General features: G+C 29.5%; 1 protein-coding gene across 1 annotated transcript in view; it reads right to left on the bottom strand.

The window, feature by feature from the left end:
- Positions 1-15,751, bottom strand: part of LOC113370267 (nucleolysin TIAR-like) — a 515,419-nt gene extending 499,668 nt beyond the window's left edge. Inside the window, exons 1-2 of the mRNA XM_026610940.1 lie at positions 15,624-15,751; positions 3,719-3,792 (exon numbers count right to left, since the gene is read on the bottom strand). The gene's annotated coding sequence lies outside the window, so the exon portion shown is untranslated. The remainder of the gene's footprint in view (positions 1-3,718; positions 3,793-15,623) is intronic.
- Positions 15,752-16,145: the final 394 nt, after the last annotated feature.

A 16,145-nucleotide genomic window follows, 5' to 3' on the forward strand; every position in this document is an offset into this window, starting at 1 on the left:
TCATCAACCGAGAGATTTCACCTCAGCGCCCCCTTGGAGGGAAAAGCGAAAAACTGGTTTGGGGATACCAACACGGAGGGAGCGTAGCGATACAACACCAAAACAGCTGGTCTACGTAAAATCGATACAACCAGACAGTACAGCGATACAAGCTACGGGGAACAGACGTAGCTCTACGAGGGATTATTTCGACGACTTCCGAATTCAGGAGAAAGTGATAACTAATTTGAACTGAAATTTAAATTAACTTCAACTTCGGAAAACACTGATGCAATAATAAGCTTAATTTAGAAATGTGATCCTATTAGAAAACGTTGAAATATCAACTAGAAACAAATATCTGGCAAATCTATCTACGTCTATGATAAAGGCTCTTATAAATGAGTTTGTAAGTTATATTTTCTACTTTTAAATAATTCTAGATGCAACATTTTTAACTTTTTATCGAAACATAATACATGGGGTTGGTATTTACCTAGTCACTTGGCAAAGCTTATTTGAAAGTAAAAAAACAGACAATATAATTAAAACATATATAAAATAATGTATAATGCATTAATGAAGAATTAAAGGTATTTAGAGTATGAGAAAAGACAATATTCATAAGTGGATAAAAGTACTTCAAAGTGTCAGAAGATATAAAAATCAAGATAATAAAATGCAATTTTTGCATTATCCATATCATACGAAAAACTATGATTAAACCTATCAGAGTTTTCAAGGGAGCTTATTCAAAGTTCAGAAGTCCTAATTTGAATATTTAGTAAAATCTATGTATACAAAAAGCATGTATTTTAAGGTTAACATGTATATTATACTAAATAAATTAATGCATGAAAACATACTATATTTTATTTTTTTTATTTGAAGAAAATAGCGAATGAAGAAGGTATGCAATTTTGCTTATTATCAACTGAATGTGTTTTAAGAATAAAGTTGCGATCACCCTTAATAGATTTTCATATTAAAGCTCCTAACGCTTTGGGGAATAAATTTCATTCATAGAAAGAAGTGTTTTGCCGGGCAAATGAAGATTACTAAAAAATTCCGTTCGTAAACTCGTTTACAAAGAGTCAAATCCAATTGATTATTACCCTGACAATTAAAGTATCGTTTCGCCAATCAATTGATTATCGACTTGAATTCACTCATTCGACTTATTGACATTGTGCGTATTTCCACGTTTGGTGTTGTTTTTAATTAACTCAAAACATAGTCGGTTGAGCAGTCTGTCGAATGTGCCGAATGTGTGCATGTAAAAGCGTAGCCGGTATATATTATGCTGAGCACACCACGCCCAGCATTCAGCCGAGAGAGCGTTGCGGAAATCTCATTCATTCCCCGAACAAATTCTGCCTTTGACGTTTCAATGAGAAAGTAATGACACATGATATTTTATATATGCGATTTTCTGATGTTTGTTATATTGAATAACGCGCCTTGCATTTTGCAGAAAGCGGGGACCGAACGCGAAAGCCGCGGCCGGAGCTTTAATTAAAGCTTCGTGCGCGCATATCAAGCGGCGCATATAATTGGATTTGCACGGCGATTATTTTTTATATTATAAGTTTGTGACACGAAAATTTTAAATCTGATATTTTGCGTGTGCAAGGGAAATCAATCGCTTTATAAAGGAATAAGTGAATTAAATATGCATATATAGATATTCTTCATAAATAGAATCAATTATCTGAGGAGCCAGTTCTCCGGTAAATAACATGAGTCGCTATAGTAGAATTAATATTTTTACGGATCAAAAAATTTTTACTGAGAATATTTTTACATATGTATGTATGTATATGTATAAAAATAAATTTATTTTTATTTATATCCGAATGTATTTATTCGCGCTGTATAGCCGCCAGATCGGGGGAATGGCAGTTTTTATTCTTTTCATCCGGCTAAAGAAAATCCCCGCGCCGAGCGTAATGGAAAAACTAGCGAGCTTGTTTTGTCTGGGATTTATTTATGGAACGCAGTAGGAAAAGTCAAAGCATGCATCATAAATAATAACAGATGGGGCGATGACATGTGGCATTCTATTGCGAAATGGCAAATTGTGCGGCTGAGGAGCAAAAAAGAAAATCTACTTTCTCGCTTTCAGATCTAGGCGATGGATAAATTTATTTAAGTTTTTACATATTCTTGACGACAATAACGAACCACGGCTTGCTATATAATCATAAACATAATTCTAATGTCATCAATTAGTCTATCTTCAATGCTCATCAAAACATCAGTATTGCATTGATTTAGTTCTTTTTATAGTAAGCCCGGTATAATAAAATATTTATCATACTACTATATTTGGATAGAATACTCTGTTGTATTCCACATGATTGGATTAATTTCTAACTCAATTATATGTGTAAACATACTGCCTCAAATCAACTCTGTTCGTAGGTATATCAAAGTCCTTAGGGACCACTTAAATATAGCTATCCAATAATAGTTTCGTGTATCAAATTTCTAACATAGTTATATATATATATAATATATATATATTATATAAATGTAAATGTATATATAATATTACTATAACGTTTAGGATAGTTAGTTTTGATGTTAAGATAAATATAAATTATTTGAAAACATTACATGAAAAAATAGATAGTGCTTAAACTTTATTTTTCCATAACTTTGGATATATATTTTTATGACACTAGTGGATAAGAACTAAACTAAATGAGAATTTAACAGTCCTATAAGTGATGTGATGATGCTTTTGAATGATGTGGTTATTTATAACGTAATCCAACGGTTGACCTATCTTCATTTAATACATATTATTAGGATGGTGCAGAAATAACAAATAAGAAATATTTTCACTTGATAGAAAACCTAGTTGACATCAGATTGTCTGAGGTGGGTATGGAATGTCGATTTTTCTGGTTAAAAGACCAAAACTCCAACTATGTACTAAGTCACGTAGGAATGAGTCAACAAATACATTAAAAATTTCACTCATTCAATAACATTTCTGTGATTTGGCTTCATATGATTTCTCGTTTCTAATAACATTAAATCATAAAAATAAATTCTCGACAAAAAGCAAAACCACCACAAAGCTTTTCCCATATTACACGAGGGTGTGTCATATAAAATTCGCCGGCATTTCTGCAGACAGAGAACGACTTGGCGGTTTTCTTCGCCCTGTTGACAAGAACAATGAACAAAAACTTGTCCTCGCTAATAGGGCTTTACAGAGCAGTTTTTGTGCCATTGTCTAAGCTTGTTCGGGCAATTAGAAGATTTATAATGCTTTGCGGATGATATTCATTGGTTGTTTTAACAGTTCTCGACTGTCAAGCTAATGGAAAACCGGAATGATTTAATCATGCTGATATGGTAATAAGAGCGAGAAACTCTGAAAGCTCTATAGAGTGCTAATCAAATTTGAATCGCAAACACCATGCAAAACAACGTGTTTCTGTTTTGGTTGGGCTGATGTATGATGGCTTTGTTGAGAAATTTGGGTAATAAATTAGGAAAAGCCATGGTAATTGTTTCAGAAAATTAAAAGATTACATCCTTGTTTTACCGCAAATAAAAGTAGTACGAAACTGAACTAAATAAAAACTTCTAAAATTTTTGAGAGAAAAAAAAACAATATTTTTTTAAGATCACTAATCAGCTATAATTATCTTACCAGCATAGCATTATAAATTATCTCAAAGTTTCAAATTTTGCATCCCATAAAAATTATAAAAACTCCTACCTTTATGATGCACGAATTTCCTGATTAACCATGAAACAAGTTATCCTGAATAATTTGGTGAAATGTGCTCTTACCTGTAACAAACAAATAAGTATTAAAATCGTTATAATCTAATCAAATTATAATAGTTTTGACATGGTTATCTTTAATTATAAAAATTAATTCGTATGATACAAAAATATTTTTGAAAAGAATTATTTTCAAGACTGAAAAAATACGTTGTGTTTCAGCTACACTTATACTTTAAATAAATTTCAGATTTATAACATAACTATTTGAAAATTTATTGATGTGAATTGGTTAAAAATACTAGTATCTTCAATATAATACTGCATTTATCTCAGATTCGTGCATCGGACACAAATTAAAATTATTTGACTACGCAGATTTAGGTTAATAATCTAAATCTAATAAGTCTACTGCAAACAGTTCGTTGACACGAATTTAATGTAATCTTTCACTAAACAGCATCTACTGATAAGACCTATTGCCAAATTCTGAATTATACATGATAATTATACATCTAGATCATCTTATAATGCGTCCACATAAAGTATTATTCATTCAGATTAGCGTTCTAAATTTTTTAAGTACCATTAAATCAGAACAAGATTAGTTTTTAAGAGATATCCTAATTATGTAGGTTACTTGTTTTGATATAAATAGAGTCGATGTAGAAATAATTTTTATACAAAGTTGTATAAAGCTACGAGAATGAACAAACTGGTAAGTTTTTTTTAATACTATTACTATTATTTTATTTCACTTTTCAAATATATTTGATGTTAATCTATTTGCTTTAAATATTTTTTCAGATTGCTTTATTTGCCCTTGCTGCAGTTGTTGCTGCAGTAGTTGCCATCGATGATATCGAGGCACACATTGGAGATGAACCTACTAAGGATTTAGTTGATGTTGATGTGTTAGATGAAAAACAAGAACCCGAGTCAAATGATTCTTCTGATCTTGTCAATGTCGAATTAAGATTTAAGAAAAGAAGACCATATTCTTCAAAGCCTGAAGGAAAAAATGCTGGAAGCCAGAATGATATTGTTGACGAAATCCTGGAAGCAGTGCTATAGACTCTACATTGGAAACCACGGCCACAGATGAAACACATTTATTTGAAACTTATTTTTATTTGTTTATTGCTAAAGTTGTTTAAGAATTATTTTTTTGACCACTAGTAAATTAATAAAATTAAAAGTTAATATATGAAATACAAATGTAATATGAACTTACCGGTTTATAATCAGTTATACCAGTTACCGATAGTAATGTTATTGCTTTAACAATTTGATTTCTTCATTAATTTCAAAACTAAATAAATTATTTACACAAACATTAAAAAATCGTTTTTATTTACTGACTAAACATAAAGATATGACAATAAAATATTGTACAGTCTATGTCCACAACCCAGTGGTGTTTCAGTGAATATCATCGCGAAACAAAAACTTTCGGAATTAATTTACAAAGAAAGTTTATGGGCAACAATAAGAACAAATATAATGTATGACATGATGATAACAGTAACGGGAGTTGGCGGTTTTTCTGACAAAGAAAAAAGTTTGTGTCATCTATTCTCATGAACTGCCCCCATGGGTTCAGCGGTCGGTATGTAAAACTTTGCCGGCATAAAATATACAAAACAAGCTGGGGTTTAATCATATTCTACGATGAATAATAATAAAAAATATTTGCACCGTTTGTATAATGCATTTATATACTGTCAATCAATGAACATTAGTTGCAACAAATTATTTAAATTTACATATTACATGAAAAATGTTTACCTATAATTCTTTCTTTATCTATAATTCAGTATTGCCATATGATACTTAGTACTGTTTTTGATAGTAAATTAGAGCAAGGATACTACTTTTGAGTCAAATAATATATCCATAGTTTTGATAACTATAAAAGCTCTGATATCAGCTTTCGAACGAAGCGCTTCACACGTCATGAATTGAACATCGGAAAAACCGTCCTAAAATTAATGCGCGCTATAAATCCGTCTACACCGGGACAAGAGCGGGACCATAGCGGGACGAGGTCGTATCTAGTACAATAGTGTGCCGAGATACATGGCACATTTTGGGACTATGTAGAGTGTCCCGGGCCAAAGTCTGTACCCGCGGGCAATGTTCTCCCTTTGTAATCGCTCGTACTCTCTATGAGTAATGAACCGCACACTATGCGGAACGCGACGTTACAAACCGTTACCGCCTTTACCGCCGTTACCGCCGCGTTCTAAAGCGCCTGCCGTTCCATTGTTTTCAGAACTAACAACTGGAGTTGACGCATTGTGTCACGTGTATATTTTGTATACACTCCACTCGGGCTCCGGGGTTAAAGCACTAGTGATGTTGTAAAGATCAGATGATATTTAGAACACTTATAATATATCAAAAATTTATTAAATATTTTGTGGTGCAATAGAAAATCATTCTTGTTTTCATTAGTAAAGATTTCCTAAATCTGCTTGTTATCATTTATTTTTGTTCGGTACTTTGTTCATTTTAGTCTTCGAAGAATAATTTCTTTGGAATTCAATTTGAAAGAAAATTTACTGAACAATCAAATAAAATAAGTGGATGATTTTTTCAACTAAAACATCTGGTGTAGCCGTCGCCGTAAAATTATAAAATATCATTTCATATAACGATCAGGAGAAATTTTGTAATCCCGTAAATAGGGAACGATCCTGCCCAGGATCGACGGCACGACCGGAAATTCCGTCGGGCCTGAAATTCAAATAAATTTTTAGTCTAGTATTAACAGTCAAAGAAGTAAATTGCTCCAACAAGTAAAAGATAATATAACGTTTTTTAATCATTTAATATGATTTCAAAAGAATATAGCCATTTGAAGCATTGATGCAAGAATATAATCACAATTAAATTTGAATGTATCAGGAGTATTAAAAAACAAAAAAAATTCCTGCTGTTCTGATCGCTGTTTAACATTTATATGATAAAAACATTTATACTATTTTTTTTCTTAAAAATGCAACGGTTTTTTAAATAACCAGCAACAGATGTACAATATAGTCGTAGCTATCCTATACATCTTAATGATATTTGAAACTCAAGACGAATTCAGAGAAACGATAAACAATCGACATATATAAGAAATAAAATTCATACTATGAATAATTAGGAATATTATGAGTGGAGAGATTTTTAAACCACAAAAGTCTGGATTAATTAAAAAATGAGAATTTCAATATTTTCATATCATGATGATAAAGCTTAAGAAATGATCAATTTTTAGGGTTCTTATATTTTTGTCTTAAATAAAATCTTATAAAAACAAGATGATTTGATTTTATAATTCTTACATAAATAAATTAAAAAATCCTTGCTCGGTTAATAAATAAATAATATGTATTCGAAATTCCCCAAATTCACATCACTAACATCATGATCACCTTGTATGCCACCGCTGATGGTATTGCATTAAACTTCTAATCATAAGTGCTAAAGTGTTAAATCTAAATGACAATGTTTGTAAATTAACTGGCAATGAATTGAAGAAGGACTTCACAATTTGTCAGAAAATGGGTAAACAAATACACGTATGTGGCAATATTTACATTAGAAGACGAGCCTGGTGTATTTGATGAATTATTTAATCTATGTTGATTTTTATTTATATTAACAGTTTGAGTGGAAAAAAACTTACAATTTTAGACATCACTTTTTCTAAAGAGAGTCGAGCTCAAAAATAGTTATCATAATATTTTTTAGTCCATTCAGGATCAAATGCGTTGCACAAATCTATAAATAACCAGAAATGCTTTACTCGGAATTCCTATTACAATAGAAGAAAAACGAGTGCAGTCGCGTATTGGCATAAACCATGATCACCATCAATCACTATACAGGATACAAAGTACTGGAAGTAATCTTACGCCTTCCTGACTCTTCGTTCCTTGCTCCTTGCTCCTGACTCCGAGCTAAGCAGATAGACTTACCCCAGCCAAACACATGTGATGGATACACTGACGTTATATATGGTCTCTTGTGATAATGCGGGTATACGAAGATTTTTATAGATTACCGTAGCAGAGGCAGCAGGTAAGTGATTTTTCAATTGGTTGTTTCCAACGAGATTTGTGATGGTAATGTTACTCACTTTGAGAGATGTAATAGATTTTTATAAATAAAAATGTCGCACAATGTAATAGATAATTTCACACGCAACTTAGACTTGGTAAAGTTCAAGCCGAAACTATTGACGACTCCTTAGTATTAAATTTAAGTTTCCATTTATTTGGGGTTTTGCTATAAATTTTTTTCTTCCATATTCCCAATGATTACTTTCCAAATTTCCATTATCCATGTCGGTGCTAAAAACTGTAAAAACATATTACGCAATCTCATTTGGCAGTATCGTAAAATCAATTTGTATAATTTAGCATAGGGCTTATCATTCGGTCCCTTGTTCCAGTCTAGTTTATGTTCGTTTTCTAAAACAATCCACTTCTCAGAAGGGGAGCACGTTTACATAAGAGATGATTTTCCGGATCGTTGAGATTTAATATTTTTTTTGCATTCGCCCGCTTTTACTCTCGACTTTTTCCGGTTCCCCGTAAAAGCGTATTGTCGTTGTTTCTTCAAATAATTTATGGAGCTCCGTGTGTATGCGTGTAAGATGTTGTCTTCCTTTTAATCTAGATCAGTATAAAAGCATTGCACCGGTACAGGAGTTTAAAAGCGAAGATTTCATGTTGCGACATTACAATTTATTGTACTGCCGTGGATACGAGTTCAGGTAACGTAAATGTGCCTGCCCTCTTACGTAATAGTTATGGGGAGATATTAATTTGCAGTCGAGAAATATTATTTTGAAAAATATTGATGAATATTTATTTTTGGGTCACAAGGTACTTCTCATAAAATTGAATATAGATGCAAATTCTTCAGTCCAATGTATTAATTCTTGAATAAAGTTTTGATTGACAAAAAAAATGTATTAATTCATTTCAAATCAACTTTTACATATAAGTATGGCCAATTGAGTAATAGAATTTGTGTACATAATAGTACGAGAGTATATAATAGTGTTTGTAAATATAATAGTACGTGAATGAGTAATAGTATTTGTGTATATAATAGTACGAGAGTATATAACAATGTTTGTAAATATAATATGATACGTGAATGAGTAATAGTATTTGCGTACATAATAGTACGAGAGTATATAACAATGTTTGTAAATATAATATGATACGTGAATGAGTAATAGTATTTGCGTACATAATAGTACGAGAGTATATAACAATGTTTGTAAATATAATATAATACAAGAATGAGTAATAGTATTTGTGTAAATAATAGTACGAGAGTGTATAACAATGTTTGTAAATATAATATAATTCGTGAATGAGTAATAGTATTTGCGTACATAATAGTACGAGAGTATATAACAATGTTTGTAAATATAATATAATACAAGAATGAGTAATAGTATTTGCGTACATAATAGTACGAGAGTATATAATAGTGTTTGTAAATATAATACAATACGAGAATGAGTAATAGTATTTGCGTACATAATAGTACGAGAGTATATAACAATGTTTGTAAATATAATATAATTCGTGAATGAGTAATAGTATTTGCGTACATAATAGTACGAGAGTATATAACAATGTTTGTAAATATAATATAATACGAGAATGAGTAATAGTATTTGCGTACATAATAGTACGGGAGTATATAACAATGTTTGTAAATATAATATAATACGAGAATGAGTAATAGTATTTGCGTACATAATAGTACGAGAGTATATAACAATGTTTGTAAATATAATACAATACGAGAATGAGTAATAGTATTTGTGTAAATAATAGTACTAGAGTATATAATAGTGTTTGTAAATATAATATAATACGTGAATGAGTAATAGTATTTGCGTACATAATAGTACGAGAGTATATAACAATGTTTGTAAATATAATATAATACGAGAATGAGTAATAGTATTTGCGTACATAATAGTACGGGAGTATATAACAATGTTTGTAAATATAATATAATACGAGAATGAGTAATAGTATTTGTGTAAATAATAGTACGAGAGTATATAATAGTGTTTGTAAATATAATATGATACGTGAATGAGTAATAGTATTTGCGTACATAATAGTACGAGAGTATATAATAGTGTTTGTAAATATAATAGTACGTGAATGAGTAATAGTATTTGTGTATATAATAGTACGAGAGTATATAATAGTGTTTGTAAATATAATATGATACGTGAATGAGTAATAGTATTTGCGAACATAATAGTACGAGAGTATATAACAATGTTTGTAAATATAATATAATACGAGAATGAGTAATAGTATTTGTGTAAATAATAGTACGAGAGTATATAATAGTGTTTGTAAATATAATATAATACGTGAATGAGTAATAGTATTTGCGTAAATAATAGTACGAGAGTTTATAACAGTGTTTGTAAATATAATATAATACGTGAATGAGTAATAGTATTTGCGTACATAATAGTACGAGAGTATATAACAGCGTTTGTAAATATAATATAATACGTGAATGAGTAATAGTATTTGTGTATATAATAGTACGAGAGTATATAATAGTGTTTGTAAATATAATATAATACGAGAATGAGTAATAGTATTTGTGTAAATAATAGTACGAGAGTATATAATAGTGTTTGTAAATATAATATAATACGTGAATGAGTAATAGTATTTGCGTACATAATAGTACGAGAGTATATAATGGTGTTTGTAAATGTAATATAATTCGAGAATGAATAATAGTAATTGTGTATATAATAGTGTTTGTAAATATAATATAATACGAGAATGAGTAATAGTATTTGTGTATATAATAGTACGAGAGTATATAACTGTGTTTGTAAATATAATAGTACGTGAATGAGTAATAGTATTTGGGTATATAATAGTACGAGAGTATATAATAGTGTTTGTAAATATAATAGTACGTGAATGAGTAATAGTATTTGTGTATATCATAGTACGAGAGTATATAATAGTGTTTGTAAATATAATATAATACGAGAATGAGTAATATTATTTGTGTCCATAATAGTACGAGATTATATAACAGTGTTTGTAAATACAATAGTACTCGAATGAGTACGAGTGATAAAAATTTATATGGTGAAACTAGATTGAGATTACAAATATAAATCAACATTGTAAAAAATAAAGCCTTGCTCTAAATATAATTTGATTTGCTTCTAGATGTACTCCTATATGGTTAGTTATTTGATCAAAAATCTAGGGGAAAATATTATAAATGTAATTGAAATAAATCCAAAATTATAGAATTCACCCAATATCTTTAGATGGTAATTGGATTAAATATATATAAAATTTGTAAAGTCTGGCTGAGATATCTTTTACTTGGCTAATTGTTTAATATTTCAATATTGTATATATAGAAGAGAAAACTAACCAAAATTATAAAAGAAAAATATTTTATTACACATCATCGTACTATTGCTAATGAATATCTTCACAAGATAGTCTGTAATCTATATAAATTAAACTAAAATGTTAAGCCAAGGTATTAGTAAGATTGTTAAAATCCACAGATCACGAAACCGTGCTCCGTCCAATTGTTGAAGTCGGGTACAGGCGATTTACCCGAAAACATTCGCAACTACCGAAATGGAAGAGGATATATGAACATCACATATATGTTTACAGTCCATAAAAATATCGGGTTCTCTCTCGGTAACACGGCAGAACCCTTCCCTGTCCACCCACCCCGGGGTGAGGGGCTGCTATTACACGCGCCCGTTGTTTTATCAGCAAAACACATCCGCAAGCGACTGCACCACCGTACAGTATCGACACACACGACGACGCTATCATCAATCCTTTGCGTGACTGAGCATTATACGTTTTATTCCACAGATCCGACGATCCGACGGGAGTTGTAAGATATTTATTTGTTGACACACTACTTTAATATTAATCGATTTTATTTCAATTATCCTCGAGTGCTCTGATAATAAACGCTTTACGGAGATTTTAGTAGGAGATTCTTGCATTATTTTATTGCATTTTGTTCGTTTCATAGAATGTAGTTTTTCAGGCAAAGAATTCATTATTTTAATTTATATTTTGATTTTAACAATCGTCTATGGATCCCAGTATATTCAAAATAATGTACTTCATATTAATCTTTATTAATATGAAGTACATTAATGCATAACTTCATTATTTCCATATTGAGAGTGCATTGATAGTAAACGCTTTAAGAAAATTTTAGTAAAAGATTCTTTGTGCATCAATACAAGTATTAAAAGGTTAATCGCCACTAATTCTCTAGGCTATCGTAACTTTATTAAATACTTCAGATAAAAATGTATCAAAGAAACTTGATGTATTCAAGAAGAAATTCCTTCGAGAATAAACATTTTTTCCAAATTCCTGTGAAAACACTATATTTTAGGTCGTACATATATAACTCTCATGATCCAATATTGAAACTTTTGTTCTACGAAATCATGTCTGTCACACATAAGTCTGACATAACTCATGTAGAACTTTTTAACGTCGGACTCATATGACTGACATGATCATTAACATGTTAAAATATCCTAATAGTAATAAAAACATATAGTCAGTAGTAGCAATGTATTAAAATTTCAACAAACAAAATTTTTAAGTGGTGATATAATTATCCGGAGGTCCTAAAAACTCGAAGAAATTCTTAATGAATTCATATGATTAACATGATCATTAACGCGTTAAACAAAATATCTAAGCAGTAATGGTAACATATGTAGTAATTTATTAGTAATTTAAAAAAAAACTTTTTTTATTTATCCAAAGGTCATAAAAACTGAAACGAATTCTAAGGTGAAAATGTACACGTTTTGTAAGAAATTTGATATTGTACAAACAAGCGAACATTCCTGACTTTCTGTTTCATTTGCTGTTACTAATTACTTATGCAATATAAAAATGCAACATAAAAATATAAATGAAAATAATGAATCTCAATATCTCAACATTTAATAAATTTATTATGATCACGCAAAAACTTCCTTGACTCATGGTATTATATTTAAATAAATATTTCAACATGAAAGGTAATCATCAGGAAACAATTTTGTTTGCTAAAATTTTGAAAAAGTAAATCAATCTTTTATCAAAATCTCGGTAAAGAGTTTATTATCAAAACACTCAACATTGAAACAAATGTGATTAATATTGAAATATAGACATAATAAATTAAAATATTGTCCCACAGAAAACTAGAATTTGTAAGTATTATTTGATCCATATGTCTAGTACAATTTACATTACAATTTTAATGTAAATGCATCATCAATAAAATCCTAAAAAATTATATTATATCAAAATAAATATCAAAAAGAACATATAATAGATATCTATATTTTACATAAATATATTATCTTTTACAAGAGTATATTCTAATAAGATTTCCCATCCATGTGTGGAAAGATATCTTGTACCATAAAATTTAATGATATGTTTGTTTACACAACGGTTGTAAAAACGAACTCTGGGCCATTTTTGCTAACAGATAACGCTTGTTTTTTCAGTAGTAATGGTTGTATAACTACAAATTTATTCAGAAAAGTGTCATATATACTAAACGATATTTTAAAAAAGTGCTTACTAGTCAGAAATGATGGCTTGTAGGGTTACATGATAAAAATAGGCAGTTTGTAATAAAACTAGGAAATGGTGTTTTTTGAAAATTATTTGGTAATAATAGAAATAATTTGTTATGGGATATACACGTAAAACAAAGTATAAATGTTTTTAAAATAATTTACATCATTACTAGTTGCCTGAAATGATTAAATAAGGTATAATAAAATTTGAGACTTTAAAACAGTTTAACTTATTATTTTTCCAACATTAAATTAGTGTGGTTTTTTATGTGCGCAAGTCTAACTGTATACGCAATGCAAGAATAAATATTTTAAAACACATAAAAATTTTTTTATAAATATAAAATTTTATATGCAATATTACATACCAAGAAAATACAGAGTTATACTCTCAAGTCATAATAAATCATGTAATCTTTTACAACTTCAAATTTAATGTTATCTATTAAATATGTATCTATTAAACTAGCGTCATTTATGTCAGTTCTATTTTAATATCCGAATTAATAGCTATTTAATATTCCTGTCAATTTGCCAAAATATTTTAAATTATTCTACTCATACACAAATACAAAATTTGATATTTAAATTGTATGTAATACTACTATGTAATTTTTCATTGTAATTGTTAATTGCATAATCATTGTGTACATGAATTTCAAAATAATTTCGAACAATATAAATGCAAATCGAATATTGAATTACCAATAATTCCCTGTAATTAGTACTTGATTAGAGTACAATTACTGTTGAAATAAAAATGAAGGAAATATGTATTTGAAACAAAGTTGAAACAGAATAATAGGAATAAATAACCATTGGTAACAAATTATATGTTTGTAGGCAGATACTTTCAACTCTCAAATAAAAATTAATAAATTATCAATTAACAAAATAAATTAAATAACATGGCATAGAAAAGAATTTCTTGCATAACAAAATATTCTCATGACTAATAACTGTTCAAAGTTTTCATGATAAATTTTATGACATTTATGATATGTAAAATCAAATGTTTGCCAAGAAATACAAAATCAAAAAACCAAGAATTTTTTTTAGAATAAGAGAAAAAATATAGAAATTCAAAATCGTTAGGTTTTGAGCAATAGTCATTAATTGCTTAATTTGCTTTTATAGATTAAGTCGAATAACTATACATATCGGAAAGTTCATGCAACTTGTCTCAAGGCAAAATTTCATTTAAACCTAGTTAAAATTTAAAATCGACCAAACTATACAATGCATTGTTTAACTACTTATTTTATTGAACGAGTACAGAGTTTTTTCATTCATTTTAAGTAATCTAATTGCAAATTTTTTCATTTTCAGAAAAATTTTAATGCTGCATACGACAATGAACATTATTTAATTTTGTATTATAACGTTAATTAAATATGAATTATTTTGTTGCTGAATTTCTTTAACTGAAATTCTTGTTTTCAAATTTTAACAATTATGAGCAGACGAAACAGCATTTCAAGTATTCAAAACCTTTTTCCATATCTCATGCAACTTCCAGAATATCGTTTCATGATGTTCATATTTAACTTTATCAAAAGTTCATTCTCTTCTGGGTGCATAATATAAAATTTCATGCATGACATTTCGGCTATGACAATATTCATTCGAGTCTCCTCTAGACTTGTGTTTATTAACGTTATATTTGCATATCTTTATGCTTTTCTGTGTAGCGTGCACTCCATATATTAAAGTCACTTGGATGGTATTCAAATGGAGTTGATTTTCCTCTTGGTCTATTAAACCAGGCAGTTTGCCGAAAGTGCAATCATTCGAGATAAATTATGGACAGCCGTAACCCTCGGCGTATATAATCCCATTCAGATGTAATGTGCCGATGCCGAAGCTGTACTCATATTATTAGCGCCGAATCGAGACGAAGTTGCACGACGACAGAAATGAAATTTAATGAACAATTTAATTTATTTATCACCAGAGGTAAAAATTCTTGAAGCAATACAATGAAATATTTTCTAACATACAAATAACTTTCTTGAAGCAAGCAATGAAATACTTTCTAACAAAAATAAATTAATCTTCTCGTTAGTTATTGTCTTATCAGAGTCTAAAAATTCTTGCGCAATCAAATCTTTAATGTGACATGAATCATGAACATGGCGGCCGAGCGGACTAGTTGCAGCACCGAAACTATGATTTTTACAACGAAATACAACAGATTACAATATATTACAACAATTAATTATTACAATCTATCACTTACTGCTTTAATTCCATATAATTTTGATAAAATCACAAACACCTGACAATTATCACACTACCGAACGTAAGGGCACTCGGGACAACCGACACACCGACGCGAACACCTCGAGTGCTGCTCGATTACTAAATTTGCAATTCTTTCAAATAACTATTGACCCCCTCCCTGCAGGAGGGTTTGTAAATTTGGCAACAATGCATGATGTCGTCAAAGTCGCAAGTCATGCATCAATTGCAACAGGTCACAAATTCATAAGCAATTTATAAATTTAGGAGGGAGAAGTTTTGTTATATATAAATTGTACAAACTGTATGATTTTAGAATCCAAAAACATATTGCAGATTATTTAATTTTGTACAAATTGACTAAAATACGAATACAAATTTTGAATGTATCAAGGTGAAAAATTATTATTGTAAAAATTCTAAGCAATTATTAACTTTCCGAGGGAAAAAATTATGTTCTCGTCAATAAATCCGATTCGCGAATTTGATGTTTTCTCAACGTTTCAAGCCATACTGAATC

Source organism: Ctenocephalides felis, unplaced genomic scaffold, assembly GCF_003426905.1.
Source record: "Ctenocephalides felis isolate EL2017-DRISC unplaced genomic scaffold, ASM342690v1 CF-g0.4_SCAFFOLD_01492, whole genome shotgun sequence".
NCBI classification, from domain to species: Eukaryota; Metazoa; Arthropoda; class Insecta; order Siphonaptera; family Pulicidae; genus Ctenocephalides; species Ctenocephalides felis.